Source organism: Mesoplodon densirostris, chromosome 13, assembly GCF_025265405.1.
Source record: "Mesoplodon densirostris isolate mMesDen1 chromosome 13, mMesDen1 primary haplotype, whole genome shotgun sequence".
NCBI classification, from domain to species: domain Eukaryota; kingdom Metazoa; phylum Chordata; class Mammalia; order Artiodactyla; family Ziphiidae; genus Mesoplodon; species Mesoplodon densirostris.
In genome coordinates this window covers 85,014,813-85,031,786 of record NC_082673.1, presented here as the reverse complement: position 1 = coordinate 85,031,786, position 16,974 = coordinate 85,014,813, and the positions used below count along the sequence as shown (strand labels likewise).

General features: G+C 53.7%; 1 protein-coding gene and 1 long non-coding RNA gene across 4 annotated transcripts in view; one reads left to right on the top strand and one right to left on the bottom strand.

Moving 5' to 3' along the window:
* Positions 1-248: 248 nt before the first annotated feature.
* LOC132500815 (uncharacterized) lies at positions 249-7,119 on the bottom strand. Of its 2 annotated transcripts, XR_009534079.1 has the most exons (3): positions 6,881-7,119; positions 3,559-3,782; positions 249-3,002 (listed from the first exon to the last, which is right to left on the bottom strand). It is a non-coding gene; the product is annotated as an uncharacterized LOC132500815 (long non-coding RNA). The 2 variants fall into 2 exon arrangements; XR_009534080.1 differs by lacking the exons at positions 3,559-3,782; positions 6,881-7,119 and adding an exon at positions 3,366-3,504.
* A 669-nt stretch (positions 7,120-7,788) lies between these two features.
* NDRG1 (N-myc downstream regulated 1) overlaps positions 7,789-16,974 on the top strand; it is a 57,985-nt gene continuing 48,799 nt past the window's right edge. The window contains exons 1-2 of one of the 2 annotated variants that reach the window (XM_060116252.1): positions 7,789-7,916; positions 10,392-10,555. The gene's annotated coding sequence lies outside the window, so the exon portion shown is untranslated. The remainder of the gene's footprint in view (positions 7,917-10,391; positions 10,556-16,974) is intronic. The other variant, XM_060116251.1, reaches the window with a different exon arrangement.

The window sequence follows — 16,974 nt, the reverse complement described above, 5'->3', positions numbered from 1 at the left end:
CCCAGGGACACCTATCAGACTCTGGTCTCACTTCCTACCAACTAAGACAATCTAAAGTTTTGCCCAGAACATCAGCGAGCACCTGCAGAGATAAGGTAAATGCAGATTTGGAGGCCAAAAGAGCAGATTAAAGTTTAGGAAATGCCAAAGTACCATCCTATCCCCTAAAGCTGGATGATTAGTGGTTGTGTTACTGTACTCAGGGTCAGCTGCTCGTGGCTGAAGAATCCAAAACTGAGAGATAAGTGTTGAGTAAAAGAAAAGATTGCTTTATTGAGGAAGCCTGCAATTCTGGGGAGAAGGTGGACCCATGTCCCCCTAAAACCAACTCCCCGCTTCCCAGGTTTTGCTCAGAGATTATACAGGGAAAAGAGTAAAAGGGCTACATGCTAAGGAGAGGCTGTAGGGGTATGTGATCAGCTTGGGGACATTCTTCTGATGGGTTGGTGGGGAGGTAATCGGGAGTTGGCATCATCAAACTTCTGGTTCCGACCTGTGTGGGTCTACGTGCTTGTGGGCAGCATATGGTTAACTTCTTCCACCTGGCGGGGGTTTCAGTATCTGCGAAACAGCTCAAAGGATATGGCTCAGAATATTATCTATAGCCCTTGAGGAGGAACTAAAAGTCCTTGACTTTGTTTAATGGGTAAACTATTACTATTGGGTCTTGTTTGATTGCTTTCCTTTGCTTTTTCTTGTTTCTCTGATTAAATTTATTCTTTGGCTAAAGTTTTCCTACAGACAAGAGGCAGGTGGAGGACGAGGGTGGCAGGTGTCTGCCCTGGGAAGGCCCCACAGTGTCCTGCTTGGTTACAGTAGTTTTACGTCGACTGTCTGTACATAAGTTCAAATCTTCTTCCTCCTTCCCTCCTTCCTTCTGTTCAATTAGCAAATATTATTTAAGTTTTGCCTGCCCTGTGCAAAGTAGTGTGGTCCCAAGACAGAGAAGCTGCTGCTCCTTTTTGCAGGGAGCTCTGCCTACAGAGGTACAAGCAAAGCAGAGAGGATGAAGGGGCCAGAACGGCTGGGCCGGGCAGGCAGGCAGGTTAGGCTGGAAAGTGCAGTTGGAGGTGGTGGTGGAGACAGGCGGTCAAGCCAGGAAGGTGGGTGGAGAGTGAAGGGTCAGCAGCTTCAGGATGAGTGGCTGCCAAACATACACGCAGGCTCTTCAAAGCCCCCATGACCTCTCAGAGAAAATAGGGGAAGTTTCCCAGGGTTCTGTCCTCCTCAGAGCTTAGTTCTCTAACGAACTGACCTAAACTTAACTGACAGCCTTCTGATTTACTCGAGAAAGGACCCATCTGAGAACAAAGCCAACATGGAGTAAAACTGATCTGGGAGATCCTGAGAGCTAGAGAGACAGAGATCTAGTGACACCAGACCCTGGATCCAGCCATGCCTGAAGCTAACACTCCTCTGGCTATTATTGCTACATGAGCCCATAAGTATGTCCCCCTTTTATTGCTTAAGCCATTTGAAATTATGTTTATGCCACCTATACACTAATGAGTTCTAACCAATGACAAGAAAGGAAAACGCACAATGCTCTGGGGGCAGAAGGTGGTAAGAGCATGCTTATCTGTTCCTAGTCCAATGGCTGCCCGCTTCAAATACCCCTTTTTCAGGAGGATTTTTCTGAAACCTTGAGAGTAGGTGAGATCTCGGGTTATATAGTCTTCTAAGACTCTGTGTTGTTGGTTTTTTTTGTTTGTTTGTTTGTTTGTTTTTGCGGTACACAGGCCTCTCACTGCTGTGGCCTCTCCCGTTGCGGAGCACAGGCTCCAGACGTGCAGGCTCAGCGGCCATGGCTCACGGGCCCAGCCGCTCCGTGGCATGTGGGATCCTCCCGGACCAGGGCGCGAACCCGCACCCCCTGCATCGGCAGGCAGACTCTCAACCACTGCGCCACCAGGGAAGCCCTAAGACTCTGCGTTCTTAACAACATTTGTAACAATTCCAATTATAGAATCATGCCGTTTTCATCTCTTTCTTGCTAGCACTTCACATAGTGCCTGATGGATTTTAAATGCTAGACCAACTACGTATTGAATTTTTTTAAAAAAGTGAAACTAGTTGGAGAAGAACAAGAGAGGTTTACTGGAGGAGCTGACATTTGCCATAGCCTTGGAAGATGGTGACCCAGTCAGGATGGGCTGTGTTGGGCTGCAGTGACAAACACCCTCAGAATGCTAGTGGCACGTGGCAACAGGGTTTATTTCTTCTCCTGGTCACACGTCCACTTTGGTCAGCTGGGGACTCTGCTCTGAGTTTCCTCCTTCCAGGGCCCAGGGGATGGAGTTTCTACCATCTGGAGTCGTCAGTGTGGCTGGGCTAAGAATGATCAGGACAGGAGGTGAATTACAGGCTGGCTGTTAAAGTCCCCATCTGGAAGGGACACAAATCACTTCCACTCCCCGTTCACTGACAGTGAAAATCATACCCATGTGCCTCATTTCAGGGACAGTGGAAGAGCTGAAATGGGGGTGACCAATCTGGTGACATCTCAGCTCTCAGCCTCTCCCAGATCAGTCTGCTCCACACTAGCTTTGTTCTCAGGCAGGTCCTTTCTAGATTAAATCAGTGTTTTCCCCAGATGAGTGACAACTCCAGAGAAGGGGGTGTAGGAGGGATTTCTGGAAGGAGAAAACAGCTTGGCCAAAGGTTCAGAGGTGAAGATGTGAGGGTCTACTCAAGGGAAGGCAGTGAGTAACCCAGTGACTGAAGGACGGAGAGAAAAATGCGGACATGTCCAGGGACATCTCCGTTGACACACGGGGGAGGGGTGGTGAACTCGGCAGGCAGAGAGAGCAATAGAACATTGAATTAGGCAGGACCTATGATTTAGATTGTTCAAGATGCCAGCCAAGCATGGGATGAAGGGAATGGAGAGGGTAGATGCCAGAAGCGGGGCGGCTGGTGGGAAGCTGGGCAAGAACCACTGCGGGATCATCGCAGAGTAGCTTCATCAGGGCTGCCCCCAGCCAGCAGGTAAGTAGGTCTCTCTGCAAAGACATGAAAAATATTTGTTAAATACATATTAACTATGTACTGGGTTGAATCCTGTCACCTCTGCCCCCCCACAACACACTCATTTTCACCCCTCAGAATGTGACCTCATTTGGAAATACGGTCTTTGCAGAGGTAATCAGTTAGGTTCAGATGGGGTCATATTGCATTAGGGTGGGCCCTTCAGCCACTATGCCTGGTGTCCTCATAAGAAGAGGAGAGATACAGAGACAGAGACACAAGGGAAGAAGGCCACGGGATGACAGAGGCAGAGATCAGAGTGATGCAGCTACGGGCCAGGGAACACCAAAGATTGCCTGCAAGCACCGGCAGCTGGAAGAGGCAGGGAAGGATTCTACCCTGGAGGCTGCAGAGAGAGCAAGGCCCTGCGGACACCGTGATTTTGGACTTCTGGCTTCCAAAGCTGTGAAACAATACATTTCTCTTAGTTTAAGCCGCCCAGTTTGTGGTAGTTTGTTACAGCAGCCCTGACAAACTATTCCAAACCAGGAGCAAAGAGACCCTGATTTTTATGGGCCCAAAGTTGTATACCTCTTCATTTCTGTCCAAAGTAAAAGATTCATTACAGGGCTTCCCTGGTGGCGCAGTGGTTGAGAGTCCGCCTGCCGAGGCAGGGGACGCGGGTTCGTGCCCCGGTCTGGGAAGATCCCACATGCTGCGGAGTGGCTGGGCCGGTGAGCCGTGGCCGCTGAACCTGCGCGTCCAGAGCCTGTGCTCCACAACGGGAGAGGCCACAACAGTGAGAGGCCCGCATGCTGCAAAAAAAAAAAAAAAAAAAGATTCATTACAGACCCTGAACATATGCTAACACCCACCCTCCTTTGGAATTGTTTTCCTTTTGCAGATTTTCCCCATTGCTCACAAATGGACCTTATATGTCAAGGATGCTCTCAGAGAACTGGGAGAATGTACGGACGTCCACAGATAGATATCCTTCCACTTGGGCTCCTGAAGCAAGTAGAGAGATTCTTCCCCCCCACCCCCCCCAAACAAAGTTTCCAAGCAAGGCTGCATAAAGTAAGGAGAGTTCAGGAATAAACGTTTGCATTCACTCACTTACTCGACCAATATTTACTGGACTTCTGTATGAATCAGGTACTTTGCAAGATATCAGGAGAGGTGGGATGAGATGATGATGGTGATGATGATGATGATGGTGGTGACTAACATTCTCTCAAGGGCTTTCTATGTGCCAGGCACTGTTCTAGGACTTTTCACAGGTCCTTTACGTGTAGTAACTCATATTTCTTAGGACAACCCTAGAAGTTAGCTCTGTCATTATGAGTACATCTTCTCGATGAGGAGGCTGAGGCAGGAAATTATAGAACTTGCCCAGGGGTAGGAAGCTGGTGAGTGGCAGAGGTGAAACACAGATGATCTGCAAAGAGATGAAAGTACTGGCTTCCGAGAGGGAGGGGGAAGTAAGAAAGTTGGGGGGTGGGGTGTGGAGGCGGAGAAGGCTATTGTTTTTCCTAACAAGCTTTGTAGAATCATTAAGCCAGGACGGACCCCTGAGCAACTTGATAAATTAAACACTAAAAAGTTAAAGGAAGGGGGGCTTCCCTGGTGGCGCAGTGGTTGACAGTCCGCCTGCCGATGCAGGGGACACGGGTTCGTGCCCCGGTGCGGGAAGATCCCACATGCCGCGGAGCGGCTGGGCCCGTGAGCCATGGCCGCTGAGCCTGCGCGTCCAGAGCCTGTGCTCCGCAACGGGAGAGGCCACAACGGTGAAAGGCCCGCGTACCGCAAAAAAACAAAAAAAAAGTTAAAGGGGAGATGAGGAAGTGGAGACTATGTGGATGGGCATCTATTTACAGAAGTTTGGGGAGGAAGAGGGAGAGGTTAAGGCTACGGTAATTGGAGGAGAATCTGGGGTAAGACAGGATTGTTAGGATGGGTCAGTGACTGCCGTGAATGTGTACTTGTTGATTAGAACGACCCACGGGAGAGGGAGATATGGATTCTGGAGAAGCTCGAAGATGGGGAGCGGAGCCCAATACTACAGCTGGGGGATGCTGGGTTTTCAGGGACACTTTCTCATCTTAACGGGAGGGGAAAACACGGAACTGCAGCAGTGGGCTCATAAAATGTGGTCGGAAGGTCTGACGGCTCCTCTTACCCACAGGAGACGCAGAGAGAGGCAGGGTAACTGCCCAAGGTACCACAGCTCCTGGGTGTTGAAATCAGGCATTCTTCCCCTGAACTCCAGCTTTCTCTTGGGTCTCTCTCAACCCTGAGTACCCACGAACTCCAAGAAAGAAGGCCAGGAATGAATGATGCCTATGGTCCTTTTAGTTAGAATAGCCTCTGAAAAAAATTTTGGTGCTGCTAACTAGAACTTTCCAGGGACATTAGTCCAGAGAATCCAGTCTCATTCTGTGATGGCTTTGCAGCACACGTGCATTTACTAAGCAAACCTAATTCTACTGCTGACCAGTGAGAAAGAGAAATAATGTAAACAGTTCAGTACAATTGCACCCACGTTTGGCTCTGAGAGCTTCTGCTGTCTCAGCTGGCCTGGGCTGGGGACGCGGAGGTGCGGGAAGCTCTCAGTTCCCTGGGGCTGCTCCACAGGACAAGCATCTTCTACCCGTGTGTGTGCAGCCGGGGCTGCCCCCAAGTCAGTCCTTCCTACAGCGAAACGCAAGAAAACTGCTTCATCTGGTACTCAGGGCATCGCAGAAACAACAATGCATTGCAGCACTGAAGGAAAAACTGGCTGCGTTGGACCCATGAGGGGGAGTCTGGGACCCAAACGACACCTTCATCAGAACTTTTCCAAGCCTATTCGGACTCTGCAACGATCTCCTCTCACCCTGGTTGAAGAACGCCGCCCCTCTCAGAAAATTCCACTCCCCTGTAGAATTCTTCTTTTCTCCTCTCTTTGCCTCTGGTACCTTGTCTCCTCTGTCCTCTCACTTGTTCTCTGCTCATTGTGTTCCAGAAGGCTGGGGCTCCTAAGCACAAGCCTAGCCTCCCATTGGGCAAATCTGGCTGCAGGTCTGGGCTGCTCTCTGTGCCCCACCCCCAAGTCTTCCTCAAAGCTTCCACTTGTTAATGAAGGAGCAGGCAGCCTACTCCACTTTTGAACTTGACCTTCTATATTTTTGCCAGGTAATAAACCATAGGGGCTCAAGAAATGTGTGTTCGAAGTCAAAATGGGGGAGGTAAGGGAAAATGGATGTACATGAGTGGGGTAAAAGAAAGCTGGCCTGCAGACTGTAGACCGGGGAGGGTGTCCCTACAACAGGGTGGATCTGGAAAAGGCAAACTCTTTGTTCATTACCATGTCCCCAGAGTCTAGAACAGAGCCTGGACAGAAAAGGTGCTCAAGCCAGTTACCCAGTAAATGAGCTCAGCTTAAACTTCTCCTTGTGCAGATGGAGAAAATGAGCCTTGGGGCTCCTGTGCTGTGAACCCCAGGGAAGGGACCTTGCCTTTTCACTCCTTTTCCCAGAAGCTCAGCACAGGACCTGGCTCACAGCAGTGGCTCAATAAATATTTGCGGAATGACAGAATAGGTAAATAGCAGGGCCCATGCAGGCAAACGGGACGCACAGAGGAGAGGCAGGCCACTGCCTTGAGCAAAGCCTGGGCTGGTGGAGGGAAGAGGCTTACCACCGGCAGGCAGATGGAGGGGGAGGGGCGCAGGTCCCTGCAAACACAAGTCTGGGCAAGGGGCCTGGGGACAACGACAGGGTCTTTTCTTCACCCATAAAATGATGCTCTCTCAGTGCAGTGATTCTCACCGGGGCTGCACATTAGAACCATCTGGGAAGCTCTTAAAAGACGTCTGGTCTGCCATCCTTGAGATTCTAATCAAACTGTCCTGGGGTGGAGCCCTGGCACGTACCTTATAAAAATGCCCGGTATTCTGATCTGCAGAGCGGCTTGAGAACACGGAGGCAAAAACCGGACAGCAGACAAGGAAGCTAAGCGTGGAAAGGGTGCTCAGGACAAGTTCTGGGATCCAGGAGAGGAAAGAGTGAGAATCTTCCCTTCCAGCCAGGGTCCTGGGGGCGGGGAGAGGGACGCCGGGGCGGGAAAGGGCGGGTGGGCTCAGAACCCGGGAGGCGGATAGGAAGCGGTGCGGGGGGTGGGGGCGGGGCGGTGTCCAGGCTGTAGGTTGGGCTGAGCGAGACGGACGTGATCAAATGGGAGCGTGCATTTCAGCGGAGAGCTGATGCAACAAGGCAGGGGCATGGGGTGAGAGTCGCAGGGAGCGGGTCTCCGGGAAGCAAAGGAGGCAGCTAAATGGGGCTCGGGAGCTAAAACCTAGAGGAAGTGGGGAGTCGCCCGTAAGGGATGTCAGGGCGTGGCGCGACGGGACTCGGAAGAAGAAACTCTGAGATGGAGATGGTCACACAGAGACACACGGAAGTCCGCATGCACACGGACGAGCGCGCACAGGCACACGCACCCGCGCACAAACGCATCCCCGGTGCACACACGCCCGCTGCACACGCCGAGGCCCCGGCCTTCCGGGCGAAGGAAGGGACAGCAGAGCCTAACGGCCGCCGGGACCGGAGGCCCCTCCCCGCCGCGCCCCTACTCGGGCTTGCGCAACAGGCGGCGGCTCCGGCGGGCGCCCGCCGCGCGCAGCTTCAGCACGGCCAGTGGCGCCCAAGGGAGCGGGAGGAGCGCCCGCGAGGAGGGAGCGGCGAGGGGTGGGTCCCCGCTGCGGGCCGGGCCCGGGAGGGCGGGGGCGGGGCGAAGCGCGGCGGGGCGGGGCCGCAGCGCCTATAAAATCGCCCTCCTCCGGGGCATAAACAAACCTCTCCTGGCTCCATTCTCCGGCTCGAGAGCGCACGCCTCTCTTCGCCGCTCTCGCTCCCTCTGGGGCCGCCAGCCTAGCTCCGGCTCTTTTTGCTTTTCTCTCTCAACCTCAGGTAAGCCTGACGCCCTCTTCCCGCCGGGCGGGGAGGGATCGGTCGCCCGTGGGTGCTGCTGCAGCTCCTGGACCGCCCTTTGTGGCCCCGCGGAGCTGCAAGTGCTCGGCTTCCCCGTGGCGCGAGGGCGAGAGCGAGCAGGGGCTTTGGGGGCGCGGGCACTGCCGGAGTGAGGGGTTTCGATTCGGCCTCAAGAGGAAAAAAAGGTCCCCGTTCACCTTCCCCCTAGCTGAGGAAGTGGGATCCTGGGGGTCGGGGTCGGGGGTGGAGAGGCTCGGGGCACACCTTGACCGCGCTCCCGGGGCCCTCCCAGACCACAGCTGGCGCCGCGGGCCGGGGGGCGAGCTGGAGCTGGGAGCAGGGGGAGGGACCAAGAGTGCGTGTGTCGGGGGCGGGGTGGCGTTTGTCCCTGCAGTGGGGTGTCTGGGGAAGGAGGGGTTGAGTGCGCGTGTGTAGAAAGGCGGTGGGCAGGGGTGAGCGGCGATGGGGATGAGGCGGGAGAAGGGGGCGTGGGTGTGCCTGCTTCCCAGACTGTGCCCAGAGTCAGGGTGCGTCCGAGGGGCGGGGGCCCATTCAGCCTGGAAGCCGGGGTGGGGCGCGCTTGTGTGTGTGTGTGTGTGTGTGTGTGTGTGCGTGGTGGGGTGGGTCCGAGGTGTGTCACAGCGCGTGTGACACGCGCGGGAGCGAGGGTGGCAGGGTGCGGCCCCCGAGGTGGCCCGGGGTGGGCACTGTGGCGTCGCGCAAGAGGTGGCCTGGGCCGGAGGGGGCTTCGAGTGGCGTCATTTTCGCCTCCGCCCAGCCTCCCCCGCTTCGCCTCTCTCTCCTGCCTCCCGGGCCCGCCTCTCCTGCCCTGCAGGAGGAGAGCCGCTGGAGTTGCTCGGACGTTCCTGGGCCATCCGCCGCGGTCTCTGGTTCAGCCGTGGGCAGGGCGTGTGCAAAGCGGTGCGCTCCGGGGCAAACGCGCGGTCACCGCTTGGGTCACGTTAGTGGCTGACGCTGGGATTTAGTGGCTCTTTTCCTTACCCCTCCCCCCAACCCCAGCCCACCAGTCCCACTCGCCCGTCTGTCGCCTCTGCTGTCAGACGTCCCTGTGGGTCTGGGGCAGCACCGATTTGTGGCTTGGAAGGGGGAGGTGCCTGGCAGCTGGTGGGGGAGGGAAATCTGGTGGCGGAGGGCCCGGTTGTCTTGTGCCTGAGACCAGCTCTTCTTCGCAGATGTCCTGGGCGCTTCAGTTTGAAGTTTGTCTGGTTCCTTTGAGTTACTGGGAAAGATTAAAAATTCAAAGAGAGTTCAGCCAGTGGCCACGCAGGAGGGCTTTAGCCTCCTCCTAATGGCCATTAGCCATACTTCACCTTCTCCTAAAGAACAAAATATCTAAACACAAACCGTGTTCTTGCTATGAAAAATGCAGTTTCAAGGCAAACCTTCCAGCACAGCCTCCTCCTTTATAGAAAGTCTGGTATCGTTACTGAGTTTCACAAACGTGAAGTGAAATAAGCAAGGTACAGAGAGTGCCGGCTCCGCCACCTGCCTTCAAGGGGCTCACCGAGTAGGGGAGGAATGTAGGTGCGGGTGCAGCCCCCAGCCCTCTGTGGTGGTAACTGCTGGAGCACAGCGGCACAGGGTGGGAGTCAGGGGAGGAGGGGAGGTAGAGGTGGTCCGGAAGTGCTGGGAAACCTCCAAAGGGACAGTGCTCTGGTGTAAGGATCGAAGCCTGGGATGTCCCTTCTGGTCCCTTGTCTCTCATTAGAGAGTGAGAAGGAAGGCGTTGCCTGCCTCGCCCGTCACTTGGCACTTGGCCCAGGGCCAGGTTCTTGGGCAGGGATCAAACACAGACGCTGAATGAATTGAATGGCTCCTTCCCTTCTGCCCCACTCCCCGATGATCCCGCGGGTGGCCAGCATCCCAAGCAGGCAGTAGACCTTTTGGGGGTAGCATGTGCCTGGGCTTTCCAAGGAGACCTTGGAGCATCTCTTGGTGTCTCCTCTCCTGAGATGCAAATCCAGGATTACTATCCATTGGTTTGATAATTTGGACTGGAATTAAAAACTCACACAACTTACTGGTCCAACTTCTACCCATTTTACAGATGGAAACTGAGACAGGGAACGACTTAGGAAGGATGAGCCGAAACTGAGAATCGGGTCTCCAAGACCCTTTCCAGGCGTCTCCTGGCTGGGATTGAAGGTGGTGAAAGGGGGTCTCAGTCTTGAGAGATTTATTTTCTGCTGTCAGAGGGGCAAAAATAAATTGGATCTTCACTGAGTTTCTGGTGAGGAAACTTTCCAGACAGAATGTGGGTGATTGATTGATTGATTTTCAGTGTGAATTGTGTGTTCTTGAGAGATTAGCAGACTCAGTCTAGTGAGAAAGGGCTGCAGCCCCGCTAAGCGGTGGTTGATGGGATTCGGGCTGCCTCCTCCAGCTTGGACCCCAGATCTAAACAGAGCTGGACCCCCCTTTCCCTCCCCTCAGTGCATTGAAATCTGGCCTGAGCTGCCTCAGCAAGGATGGGGAAGAAAGATCGCATTGTGTTTTTCTGATGGCCTGAAGCTGCAGTTCTTCCTTGGGACCCAACTCCAGAGAATCCCATCCAAGGCGTGACTCAGAAGGCCCTGTGCTTCAGAAAGGAAGCCAAGGTGATGACTCAGCATCCGAGATTCTAGCAAGGAGGGGGCATGACTCAGGCAGAGGGGGCCGGGGAGGGACAAGACCTCTCTCTCTTCAGATCAGTGGCTGTATCCTCGCATCCCCTCTCATCCTTGAAAGAGCTCTGCTTGGGCTGTCTTGGCTCCATTGAATGGATGAGAAAACCAAGGCCAAGAATGTTTAAGGGAATGCTCGTGGGCCACGTGACTGAAAGTGGGAGAGCCAGACTTAGAACCCAGAGAGTCAGACTTGAAAGCCTTTGTTCTTTTTCATGATAGCATGTTGGGGTGATTGCATAAGAGCTTGAATGAAAAGTACAGAGAGGCGATCAGGAGCTCTGGGCCTCAGTTTCCTCCCCTGAAAAATGAGAATAACAGACACTGTCTCACTGGGATGTGTAAATATTAATTGAGTTAATCCATGCAAGGAACTGAGAACAGTACTCGCCTGTGAGGACACATGAGGGACTTTGCTGTCAATCAGTTCCACAAATGACAAGGCATTTCCTTGGCAATCAGTGGCAGGAACCTTTGTTCTAAACTTACCCTGACCAGTGGGAGCACCTGCAAATGCTGGACTCATGTTTTGCTTCTTGAAGTTTTTCCAAAAAGCTAGGCTTGGGCTTGCCTGGTGGTGCAGTGGTTAAGAATCCTCCTGCCAATGCAGGCGACACGGGTTCAAGTTCTGGTCCGGGAAGATCCCACATTGCCGCGGAGCAACTAAGCCCGTGCGCCGCAACTACTGAGCCTGCACTCTGGAGCCCGCCAGCCACAACTACTGAGCCCGCGTGCCACAACTACTGAAGCCTGCCTAGAGCCCACGCTCTGCAACAAGAGAAGCCACTGCAGTGAGAAGCCCACGCACAGCAACAAAGAGTGGCCACTGCTCGTTGCAGCTAGAGAAAGCCCGCGCACAGCAACAAAGACCCAATGCAGCCAAAAATAAATAAATAAAATAAATACATTTATTTAAAAAAAAAAAAAGCTAGGCTTATGCTGAACGCTTAAAAATGTAATGGGAACCTAGTCTGAAATGCAGATTTCCAGGCCTAGTAGGTCTGGGATATGCCAGGAATCTGCATTGTTTCAAAGCTCCCTGGGCTGGACTGGGGGTAGGGTGTACTGAAGGCAGCCAGAGTTGAGGATACCTGCTCCAGAATAATGGGTAGGGGGAGAGGAAAAGAAAGAGGTGGCCACATTTCTCATACCTCCAGGGTCTGGGAACACAGTACTCAGTAAGTAGCTCTTATCTGGCTAACGTGACTTGTGATTTCAGGGCATCGCCTGGTTCAGTTGAGATAGGAGACATCCTTGCCATTTCTCAGGTCAGAAAACTGAGGCTTGCGCAGGTCACTTGCTTGTCCAGAATCAAGTGATGGGGTTCTGTTCCACGTGAGCCGCCCTGGACGTTTCCCTGCCCAGATCCCTCTGGACCTGTCCGTAGAACTTGAACTTTGTTTCTTGGATTCATTTCAAGCAGCACTTGCTGCCTCCCTGATCTCATTCTGGTTCCCTGCCCTTCTGCTTGCTCTTTCTCTTTATGTTTGGAGACAGAGACGGGCGGGTTGGCCATTTCTGCTGCAGAAACTGAGGAGGTTAAATTCCCTGGACACTCACTTGGCCCCTTGCTGTGCCAGCCCAGGCTTGTTGGAGGGGGGGTGGGCAGGAGGGGTGGGGGACTCTGATCAAGTGTGCATGGAGCCGAGCTCTTCAGGGTGGGCGCCTTGTGAGAAGACACCTGGGTAATCCTGGGAATCTGACTTGGCACTGCAGAACAGACTGGATTACAGAATTCGGGTCCACACATAGGCCTCTCTTTGACCCAATCTTTGACTTCATCATTTACTGAAGACCTGTCAACCCCTGCTCACCTGGGCTCCATCTCCAGGCGTTTCCATTCCGTCAGGGCTGTTCCTCCAACAGGTGGTAGGAAATGGGGCTCGTTAGCAGTCTGGGGGCCTTATCTTTTATAGATTTTTTTCCTCCTTAAACCTGTGGAAACCTCTGTACATATAAATGTTACGCCCATGTGCAGCTCTGCTGAAAGAAGTGGATGGGGACCGGGGTTCCATCCTGTTCCCCCATCTTGACCCCCGACTCCACCCTGTTGGCTTTGAGAAGGTTCTGGGCAGCCCTCTCTGAATGTGGGTGTGAGAGGCATTCTTAAGAGGCAGGTAATTCTGAGGACTCTCTTAGCTGGGAGGCTTCACCTCCTTTCCCCTCTCCTTATTAATCATTGAACTTGTCTCTTGGCTCCAGAAAGCCCTCCCTGGCCTTCCCCTCCAGGCATGCAGGCTGGGTTAGGTACCCTTCTTGGATCATTCTGGGCTGTCTCCTTATTCACCCCTTTCCCCGTAGACCTGAGAGCCTGGCATTTAGTAGGCACTCAATTAATGTTGGTCCAAAGGAAATCTCCACTTATTAAGGCAATAACTTGGGCCCTCTTGTGTAGGAAAGGTCAGAAGGCCATCCAGAGGGTAGAAGCAGCAAGACCAGTTCGGGGAAGGATCCTGTCAGCGTGGCACTCATCCCATCTCAGGGACAAAGGGTTTTGTAAGAAGTAACTACATCCACATCCAATGCGAACACTGGCTCCGTCTGTGTGCTGTCCACAAATTATCCCACAGACCATCCAGTGCCGCCCATGCTTGTCCCGCAGATTCTCAGAAAAATCCTCTAACCCACCCAGCATCCTCCTTTGGACTTCCGTTATTCTGCTGGTCCCTGCAGACGGGCTGATCTTCTCTCTGCCAAACACGTAGCTGGGCTGCCAAAATTCCGCTGAGAACCTACAGGAAGATCCTGGGTGGTGTTGCAGGGAAGGGGGTGGGTGAGGACCAAGTGCTGGCCCCTCCCTCTTCCTGCTATTGTGTCCCAGACACACTCTCTGACCTTCTTGCTAGTTCTGTGCTCTGGCCGAACACAGACAAGTTCCGTTTCAGCTCTAGACTGGTACCCGGGGAATGCATGCATCTGGGTGTGTCTTCTCTTTAGTGATTCCTTTTTCATTCTTTCAGTATCAGACAGTTCGTTGAATGCTGCTGAGGTTCAACCTCCATGCAAAGCAGCAGGGGCCTCGAGGAATTCTGATTGTCTGATCTTTTCTGCAATTGTGTTGTCACTGTTTTATTGACTTCTGAAAGCCCTATTTTTGACATTCCTTCCCCTCGACTGGGGAACTTTCTTGAAGGTCCAGTGAGTCCAGCCATATTTTTTACTAGGTTTATTACTTAAGAAAAACATTGAGAGTTAAGGCCACCAAGTTCCTCACCCTCCCCAGAGCCTTGGGTTTCGAAAGGTCCAGAAAACATCAAGAGAACCCACGAACTGCCTGGTAGCTTGGCATCAAAATCTCTTTGGCAAAGAAAGGACCAAAGAACGCGTTCACAGCAAGGCAGAGAGAGGCAAGGCATACCCCGAGGCTACTTTCCTTGAGGTTAACGCAGACGGGGGTCTGTTCTCTGGAACCTTCCGGGGATCCCTGTATTCAGGGAAGATGTTGCGGCGAGAGCAGCACCCATTGACCCCCCCGCCCCCCTTTTAAATTCTGTCCTATAAAGAGCCCAGTGCGCTTTCATGTGGCTTGGAAACCAGGCATGTTCTGGAGCAGACAAAATCTGGACCACTGGCTGACCGTCACAATCGATGCAAACTTATCAACAATCGCTCCTGGGCCCTCTCTCTCTGCTTCACTGAAGGACTCCAGGAGGCTGTGGTCTGCCTGCCCCTGCCCTGCACACCTGCACCCACGTCGAAGGATGGAGTCTAGGCCTTAAGGGAGTCACATGGGCCTTGGCGTTTGAGCCTCAGGTGACCCATCTGTAAGCTGGGACGATCAGATCCACATTCTTCCAGGGACCTCCTTGAGGAACAGATAGAACGATGCAGTGAACCCTTTTTCAAAGTATTGGATGTCATTGGATGCCATGTCAGGAAGGCACTCTGGGGAAAAGCTAAACACAGAAGTCCTTCTGGGTATTGTGAAGGGAGAATAGAAAAGTCTAAGACGTGGACTGGGCCTCTCATGGTGGCTCAGGGGGGCTGAGAACCTACAGGAAGATCCCGGGTGGTATTGCAGGGAAGGGGGCCTCTCGTGGTGGCTCTGGGGGGAGCTGCCCATGGTAGAGGGAGAAACACATGACTCCCCCAGCTGATCCACACAGGAGAAGCCTCCTGGGCACACATATAGCCCATCCTCAGCACATCCTCACCCTGGGGCTGGGGGCACGGTATGTATGTCTATTTAGAGCAAGCTGGTGTCGTGGTCAACTGTCCCCTTTAAGGTTGCTTTAAGCTGTGCCATCTTGATGCTTGGTGACTTGGGGGTACATTTCATAATCTCTCTGTGCCTCCGTTTCCCTGTCAGATTGTTCACGAGAAGGTCCACCTTCTAGGGTGGCTGGAAAGCTCAAAGGAGGGACAGAGTTTGGAGCCCAGGAGGTGCCATAGAAGTTCTTGTTGCTGCGTTTGTGCAGGGCTTTGGCCACCCTTGCTGAGATGGGTGCATCTTGAGGCTCCCAGAGCACATCCTGGATGTGTGTCTGCTGGACACCCCCGCCCTGCCTCGGGGGAGTTCTAGGGGCCCAGCAGAACTTGCAGATAGGTCCCCCTGTGTGGCTTGCTAGACGAGTGCCAGAGCCGGAGGGAGACTCCTGTTTTACGGACAGGGAGGGGCCGACGCCGGGAGGAGAGGTTCTTTCAGGTTCCCAGGGCAGATGGATCCAGGCGGAGCCAAGCTGCATGGGGCCCTGGTAGGACCCCAGGGTGCACGGCCCTGTTGTCTGCGTGCAGCACCCTCCCGCCTAGGCTCCCATCCATCCTGAGTTTTGGGGACCATGTGCTGTCCATAGAACACACGCCACATATTTTGTAGATGGGAAGCCAAGGCCCAGGGAGGGGATGAATGACTTGGGGAAAGTCGTGTGGCAGGGTTCCCATGCCCCGACTTCTAAGCCGTGTTCCTGCTGCTCTACCAGCGTTTTTGAGAATCCCAGGCTCTGTGTCCCCTCGCTCTCCCGGTGACTGGTTAACAGCTCTCACGTGACCTCATTGCCTGAAATGCCTCTGCCCGCTGCCTTCCCAGTCCCTGAGGTCACCTACTTCCCTCCTCTGGACAAATCTCAGTCTTGGCTTCCCTGGAACCCATGAAGTGCAGCTAATTGCTGACTGACTCCTGGGTCTGTTGAACTGGAAAGGTATTTGCCCGCCCCCCCTTGGGCCTTTGTTACTCATTGACCTGTGTGATGGTGCATTGGGTCTGATTGCTGGAAACCCATGTGGCACCTGCTGAAGCTCTTCTCTGTGTCCCCTGCTTGCTGGGCCACTCGGGGACTAAGAATGTATAAAACATAGACCTGTGTTCCCACAGATGTCCGTGGTCTCTGAGGCAACCAGAAAAGTGCACTGATTAATTAAGCAGCTATTTGCCAGATTCTGTGTGCCATAGTTTCATTTAAGCCCTGCTGCTACTCGCTGGGAACAGGAGTTGTTATGCCCATTTTATAGATGAGCAGACTGAGGCTCAGAGGTTAGATCACAGAGCCAATCAATGGTGATGCCCAGGTCTGACCCTCAAGTCTCCCCGCCTAGCTCCTGGCTACCTTTCACTTCTGCGATGTTGGTTTTCTCAGAATTCCTTCTGGGCAAGTAGGTGGGAAAGGAAAATGTGGTATAAACCAGTCTGGCAGCTGGCGTTGTGACCTGGAGCCCTGTTTTGGGCACGGAGTGGGGTTTTAGCAGAAGGAGGCCTGTCCCAATCTCATTTCCTGTCTAGAGCGGCTTCCTTCTGTGCTGAGACACAGTTAGCAGGTACGGCCCTATCCCCATGCTTCAGGGTGGCTGGGAGTCAGACTCCTGGGCTCCCACCCCTGTGCCCTGTGCGGCCTGGCCCTGTCACCCCCTGTCCATTGCATGATTGCCTCAGCCCTTTTCAGTCCGACACTGCGCTGGGACTTTTCAGGAGGCGGTGGAGAAAGGCAGGGACGAGCATCCAGTGCTCGGCCTCAAGTGCAGGGAGAGAGCTTGCTGAGCCAAGTCGGGCCTCAGGTCGGCTGCGGGGAGTGACCCTGGTGTGACCCTCCGAGTGGCACCTGGTGGGGGCGGGGGCACCAGCCAGAGCACCCAAATCAGGTCACCTCCCATCGGTCCCTGACTTGTCACATAGTAGAGTTGTCAACGGAGCTATCAGGGGTCCTTTCTCTCTTTGCTCAGTGCCTGTCACATGAGAACCTACTGTACGGGAAAGCCACCTCCGAGTAAATCGCCATACGGTCCACGCTTCTTGGAACTTAGATGGTCTTTGAAGGCTAGTCTTGCCAGGGGGGCGGTGGCAGATGATAGGAAGTGGGGGCACGAGGGGCTGCCGGGAGATGTCTCTGGCTTCACCCAAAGCATGTCAGCTTTCTCCTTAA